At 38.9% G+C, this 6,684-nt stretch overlaps 1 long non-coding RNA gene across 1 annotated transcript; it reads left to right on the top strand.

The window, feature by feature from the left end:
• Positions 1-238: 238 nt before the first annotated feature.
• LOC128805444 (uncharacterized) lies at positions 239-6,188 on the top strand. Its single transcript, XR_008436443.1, has 4 exons — positions 239-346; positions 1,233-1,347; positions 3,513-3,618; positions 5,961-6,188. It is a non-coding gene; the product is annotated as an uncharacterized LOC128805444 (long non-coding RNA).
• Positions 6,189-6,684: the final 496 nt, after the last annotated feature.

Below are 6,684 nucleotides of genomic sequence, written 5' to 3'. Positions count from 1 at the left end.
AGTAGTGCTCCATGGAACACACAGCATAAAGTAGCAGCAAATTAACCTTTTCTGTGTGAGAATAATGTGGCAGATTGCTGCATCATAGCTTGGAACTGCATGTAGCCCAAGGTTAGGCCTACCATGTGCTCAGGTTCCTCATAGGTAAGACACCAGCTTACATCCAGAATTCATTGGAGAAAAACAGGTGCTTTTTCATATTTTGTTGTGACCCCATGTGTTTCTCTATTTCAGCCTTACAAAGAGCCAAGACCACTGGAATTAAAAAACCTCTGTGATCCAGTATAATCATACTGGGAGAAGGGAAAATGGTGATGAAATGCGCAGTCAGCAGTCTGGATTGCAGGTAGTTAGTAAGCAAACAATTCACCTATCTTGGAAAATACAAGAATAGATTTTGAATGGCAGATGATTGCAGAGTAGACTGAGAGCACCTGACCAGTGTGGTTTGACTTGCTCAAGACTGAGAAAATTATTAGTATCACTGTCAGAATGAATCTAGGGGAAAATGGATTACAGTTTAATCAATTAGCATTCCTAGAGCACTGTCACTGAACTTTGCTTTATTAAGAGATGATAATCATGATGGCCTCTTTGTTCTGTGGAGGAAGACCTGGGGGTATTCATGGCACGGAATGGAGTCTGGAAGCTGTCACACAGCAAGGGAAAAAAATGGGCAGACTCTGAGTAGCTTACTGGGAAAATTTTAAAACTCTGGTTCAATTTGAAGGTCATTACAACAAGGATTCGATCTTGACCACTTTAAGAGAAAAGTACTTGTTCTGTTAAAACATGTTAAAGATAATGGACACTCTATAAGCTGGAAACACAAAACATCCAGTATTTCAAAAGAAGTCACTTTTGTAGCTGAGACTACTCATTTTCAGAACTAGTGTTCAGAAAATAAGGAGCAAACTCCTTGTGATATAGATCCAGTGAATTTCTTCATGCATGTGCTTTGTCAAACTGACTGATGAGATTTGCAATATTCAGCATTTTTTTTCTTTTGAGAAGTTTATGCCCTTAATGTATTATGATAGACATTAAGAAATACCCAAGAAAGTGAAAAGAGCAACTTTAAAACCTCTTCCATTACTCTATAGAAATTCTCACAAAAATTTCTGAATGAATATAAAAGTTATTCAAACCTATCTGCAAGACTGCTTTTTGTACATATTATAAGGTGATTTTTTTATCTTCTGTGGTCTGTTTTGCTGACTTGACTGCTAAAGTGAATCTTCAACAAGAGGAAAAAATCCAGTATAGCAGCCAAGGCTATGGAAGGCTGGGAAGTGTGAGAGTTTATGGCCAGGCCTGCACAGTTCTGAGCTACCTGTGTTTAACTAGGTGAGTGTTAGTTTTACAAAAGTGTGTTTTACCTATGAGAGTTTCCCCTCTAGACCTAATTTTAAAGCTTGGTGACCTATAAATAAATCATGGTCTGGGTTAGGCTTGGTCTCAGTGGCCAAAGTAACCAATGCAGGTGTGAAGAATCTACTGTACATGTGTCCTCTAATAGGGAGATGGATTGTGTTTGGGTGGTACTTGTCCAGTTTTCCAGTTGTCTTCAAGTTTGGAAACTCTGGTTTACATAGGCAACTTGAAGAAAAGGGTGTTTGCCTCTGCAGACACACCACTGAATGTCCACTTGAAATGGGATGAGCTCTGTTGTATAAATGGCCAGAGCAGGCAGTGAAATCAGTACATCCAGTTGAAACTTCAGAAGAAATTGAAGAAATTTAAATTAAACTATTTGATCTGGAATTTCTAAAATTTTGCCAAGATAGAATATTCCTACTTTAAGTCACATGGGTAAGAGAACTTGTTTCACAGGATGTTTCCCCTTCTGCCTGTGATGGGGCCACTGGGTCAGTACAGGTTTGGAAGAAAGTTTCCACATACCAGTTCACTGACATTTTCTGTTGTGAGAAGAATAAACTTGGGTCCTGTGCTCATCTCAGAGCAGTCATTTTCATTTTTACTGGTTTACTTTTAAAACTTTCCCATGTGCAGTATCTAATTATGGTCCATTACAAAATGCTGTATTTAAATGGTAACAGTGCACAGGGCTGAAAGGGACTGTTTGTAAGTTGCTTTGATGATTAAGCCACTAATTATTGCATTAGCATCCCAAACCACAGTCGTTTGTGATGTGTCTCCTTAGGCAATCCCATGAGGCACGATGGGCTAAGTAGAAAGAGTATGTCAGAGTATCTGAGAAGGGAAGGGCCAAGGACATGTAGGAGATAGTGCCAGGGATTAACTAGAGGTTGCTTTCTCCTGTGTCTGCTTCAGTGTGACTCAAGATAGTGCTGAGGTGTGGTACATCAAAAAGAAGGATTTTTTTTCCCCTTAGAAATGTAAAAATAGACATTTCCACTAATGGCTGTGAAAGACGCTATGACACTTTCTGCCAGGCCTTATCACTGAGGCCATACTTGCATGGTAATCAAAGGAAATGATTTTATTTGGTTGAATAAAGCAGCTTTTGGGCTTCCACACCACTGTGATATTCAGCTGCCTATGCTGTTTTATGTTCCTGTCCTGAAATGTTTGGTAACACTGCAGGGTGCCATTTATCGGATGTCTTCCATCTTCCCCTCACCTGAGATAAAACTTTTGGTGTCATTACACTGTATTTTTTTTCAAAATGAACACTTTATGATCCTCCTAAAAGCAAAGGCATAAAACAAGTGTAAGATATTACTTTGTGTCTTCAGAAGCTTTTGGTTTTATATGATAAAATTCCCAGAAATAAGTTACTTGGAACAGTTTGCTCATTGGAAGACTGATGGGCACTGGATCCCTCACCCCTGCAGGTGCTGTGTTAGTTTCCCATCAATTTCCTGAAATGCACTTACAGACCCATTTCAGTGGCTATTTCAAACCCAGGAGATACATTTTCCACTTTCCTGGATTATAAGAGCTACCCTTTTACTTGTACCTCTTAGCAAGGACCAGCATTTTTTTCTTTTCAATGAAATATTTTTTATGGAACTGATAGCTTCTTGAAATGTATCTGAGTATGGATCAGGTTCTGCAGCAGATATGTCATCCTTGCACTTCTAAAGGTATAAAACTGATGGTGTATTTGAGCAATTCGAGTGTCTAGACAATTTTTACAAGCTTTCTTGAGTGGAGACCATTTCATTACTACAGAAAATGGGGCAACCTGTTTCCTCTGTGAAAATTTGTTGGAAAAACTCTTCAGTTTCTTAATTTATGTGGTAGAAAAAAAAAGTTGTTATACTCAATCATAAAATAATGTTTGAATATCCAGAACTGGCCAGGTGAAAAGAGCCCTCAGCTGAAATCTTCTAAGCAGACCACTGAATACAGTCTGCAGAGGGAGTGAAACAGTGTGAACAGCAGAAAAAAATTTTGCTGGAGGGATTGGTGCATGCTTTCTCCTGGGCATGCTGTTTGAGATTGCATGTTCTAAAGCAAAAAAACTTATCTATTTCTATTTCCTAATTTAATTATGCAACTAATTGCATTCTTCTTTCCCTCAGTCCCCATGTAACATCCTATTGAGTGTGTGACCATTTCCCTGGAAAAGCAACTCTCTTTCTGAGAGCTGGAGAAGAGGCTGCAGGTACTAGAGCCGTGAATTCCCTAGTAAGTCGTGAGGATTGCTTGGACATGGTGTGTGGACAAACATGGACAGTGGGTCAGGCAACATGTTTGGGGGGGTTTAAGCACCCTCATGATGTTTAGCAGGCAGTAGACCAACGTGGAGGTTGTTTCAGGGAACAGATCTCAGACACTGTGCTGGAGCAAATGCCAGCAAGAACTTGGAGAGGAGAGTGTTGGTTTTGGATAGCAAGTACATAGAAGAGCAGAGCCCAGTGAAGGAAGTACCCAAATAACAATTTTTGAGGCATCCAGTGTGGGTAAAAAAAAGACATTGCAAAGACCTTAATAAGTGTTTCCATCTTCTTATTTTGTCTGTCTGGTCCAGAAAGCAGTGATAGGAAATAGAAAGAGTTTTTTTTTAAAAAAAAAACCAAAAAAAAAAACCAAAAAAAAAAAAAAAAAAAAAAAAAAAAAAAAAAAAACCAAAAAAAACCAAAGTCAACAAAATAAAAGAGAAAAAATTTTCTAGGACAAAAGTCCACTCACTATGGAATTCATTTCCATCCACTGGCCAGTTCACTTTTAAAAGCCACAAAGTGATTCAGCTTCCATTACTTTTCTTGTGGGAACTGTGCCTGGTCTAATAAATGTCACTGCTCACAAGCTTCTTGTGGTGTAAGTTATGCTTACACTTCATATTTAACCTTTCCAAAGAACACTTCTTTCTCCTGTGTTTGCTGTGTTCTTCTATTATACAGAGGTAGTTTGGTTCTTTTTCCTTTCATTGATGCACGGCTAAACATGCAAATATTTGATTAACAATAATCTTTGCATCAGTTCTCATAAAAAATAAATGTAAAATAATCTTTACATTTTATTCCCCTCTTCTGAGCTTCTTTAAAATTTTTAGTCAGTTTTTTTGAAGGGGAAGACACCAGGCTTAAGCTCAACTCAGGTGCAGAACAATGTGTTCCTAGATATCAAACATGTTGCAGTGGGACATAGTGGAAATCTGCCACAGCTTGCAAACTCATCCTTCTAGAAGCAATCATGTACCTTCAGTTTCCTATTAAAGGTTTCTCAGCTCTATCTCTAAGGCAACAGCTGACCTTACAAATATGCTCAGCATCCTCTAGTCAGATGTAAAATACATATCCTCTCAAATTGAGGTGCAGCTGCTAATTTTTTTCCCACAAAACCAACTTAAATTTCACTAATTTCAACTCAGATCATTCCCTAAACACTTTTTCCACCTACTGCCTGTCAGTCCAGCAACTAAACAGTTACCAAAACACCACCTCTCCCCTAATTGTAGCACTTTAAAAGACAAAATAACATTCTGCATTCTAATTATTTTATAATTCATTTGATTGTTGTTTATTCAATGTGCAAATCATGTGCAACTCCCACATACCTAGTGTTGAAGGAAGCATGATTCTATATGGTTAAAATTTGCAGAAAAAAATAAGTCAAGGTAGCTTGTCTAAAAGCCAAATTCTGACAGTTTCTCAGAAAAGTTCCCACCTGAGTGTGCTTTAGAATGCAATCTCCGAGTCCTTGACCATGAAACCTTTGGATCATCTGACCCAATGAAATGTCTTTTTGTGCAGAGGCCTTTAAGGTAAGACCTAGAGAGGAACTCAAGCATCAGATGCCTCTCAATGCTGGAATAAGCAGGCTCAGTCCCTGTGGGACGTGGGAGAAACACAGGATGAAAAAGCCCCAAGCCCTGTGCACTGGGCAGGGTCCCTCCAATTAGCAGTAGGCAGATAATGCAAGGAAAGCTGTGAGTGAATTTCTGCACCCTCTGCAGAGCCCATGGTTTTGCAGCAGGCCCTTGGGAATGTGTTTTTATCTTTTTTTTCCCCTTTAATTCAGAGTCTGTAAAGAAGAAGGAATTTCTATTATCAGTTACTGGGAAGCAGAAAAACTTAGTGCCTTTTAAATCAGTGCTACGGCCTCAGTTTGCAGTGCTCATGTCCCTCATTTTGCTCCTACAGTTTAACCTAGAGGAATTAGTTCAAAAGCCCAGTTGGACCATCTGCCCATAAGGTGTTGGATTTTGGTCTTTTCAGCCTTTGGAATCTGCTTTCCCCATTTCATGGGCAAGTGCTTCAACCAAACTGGAATAACAGCAAAGACAATGACAATGCCACTAATACCACTTTCTCTGCAAATGACTTTTAAAAGGAAAACAGCGTCTTCTTTCCAATTTTTTCAGAGGGCACTTATAAGCTGTGCTCTCAGGAGAGGGCTCTAAACCCTGGATTAACACAGGCAAATGTGCTTTTGCTCATCCTAGATAAGGTGCCAGACTTGCAGACAGGAGAGACAGGACTGTGGCTGTGTATTTGTGCCTGGCATTTCTTTTTGTTTCTCCACAGGCCTCTTCCCTCTCAGCGTGGGAGATGTCCAGACAAGCATTTTGAGGTGTATAATTCTCAGCAGGCACCACCTGGGGAGCCTTAATGTTGGACTTAGAATTTTACATTTTGTTCTGGTGACCAAACTCCTAAATTCAAGCTATTAAATTGCAAAGTCTTCTTACTGGATCTAGTCACAGCCTCCAAGCCTATTTTGCTGGTCTACTCCAGAAAATGGCAGTCACAGCAAAAAAGTGCAGCAGCAAATGTTCTTTGTGAACAGGTTTTATGTAATTAAAGTCATTCTGCATACTAACTACATTATCTGTCTTTTAGAAACATTATTAGAGCAATACACAAAAATATACAGAAAAATCTCTCTTTACCAGCTCTCCATGGAAAACACCCTTACTGCTGCTTTAGTAGGGGGAATTTCTCCTTGCTTTTTATTAAAATTGTGTAGTAGTCGATCTGCCATAAATTGTTGCTCAGCATTGATGTACAGCATTTCTACTGGAGGTGACAGAATATTTAATATTAGATGTTTTTTGCTCACCTCATCAAGGTTATGCCTCTTACTTTTAATGTGCATTTGAAATATATCTTCTAGTGCCCTTAAAAAAAAAAGAAAAAGGAACATCAGTGCAAAAAAATTCAACTGTTCAAGGTCCATATACTTTCAAAATGAAAAATAACTACTCAGCCTGTTTTTCAGATCACTTAAAATACACCCCAACCTTCCACT

Source organism: Vidua macroura, chromosome 3 (genome assembly GCF_024509145.1).
Source record: "Vidua macroura isolate BioBank_ID:100142 chromosome 3, ASM2450914v1, whole genome shotgun sequence".
In the NCBI taxonomy this organism is placed as follows: domain Eukaryota; kingdom Metazoa; phylum Chordata; class Aves; order Passeriformes; family Viduidae; genus Vidua; species Vidua macroura.
This window is presented reverse-complemented; position numbering and strand designations above follow the sequence as displayed.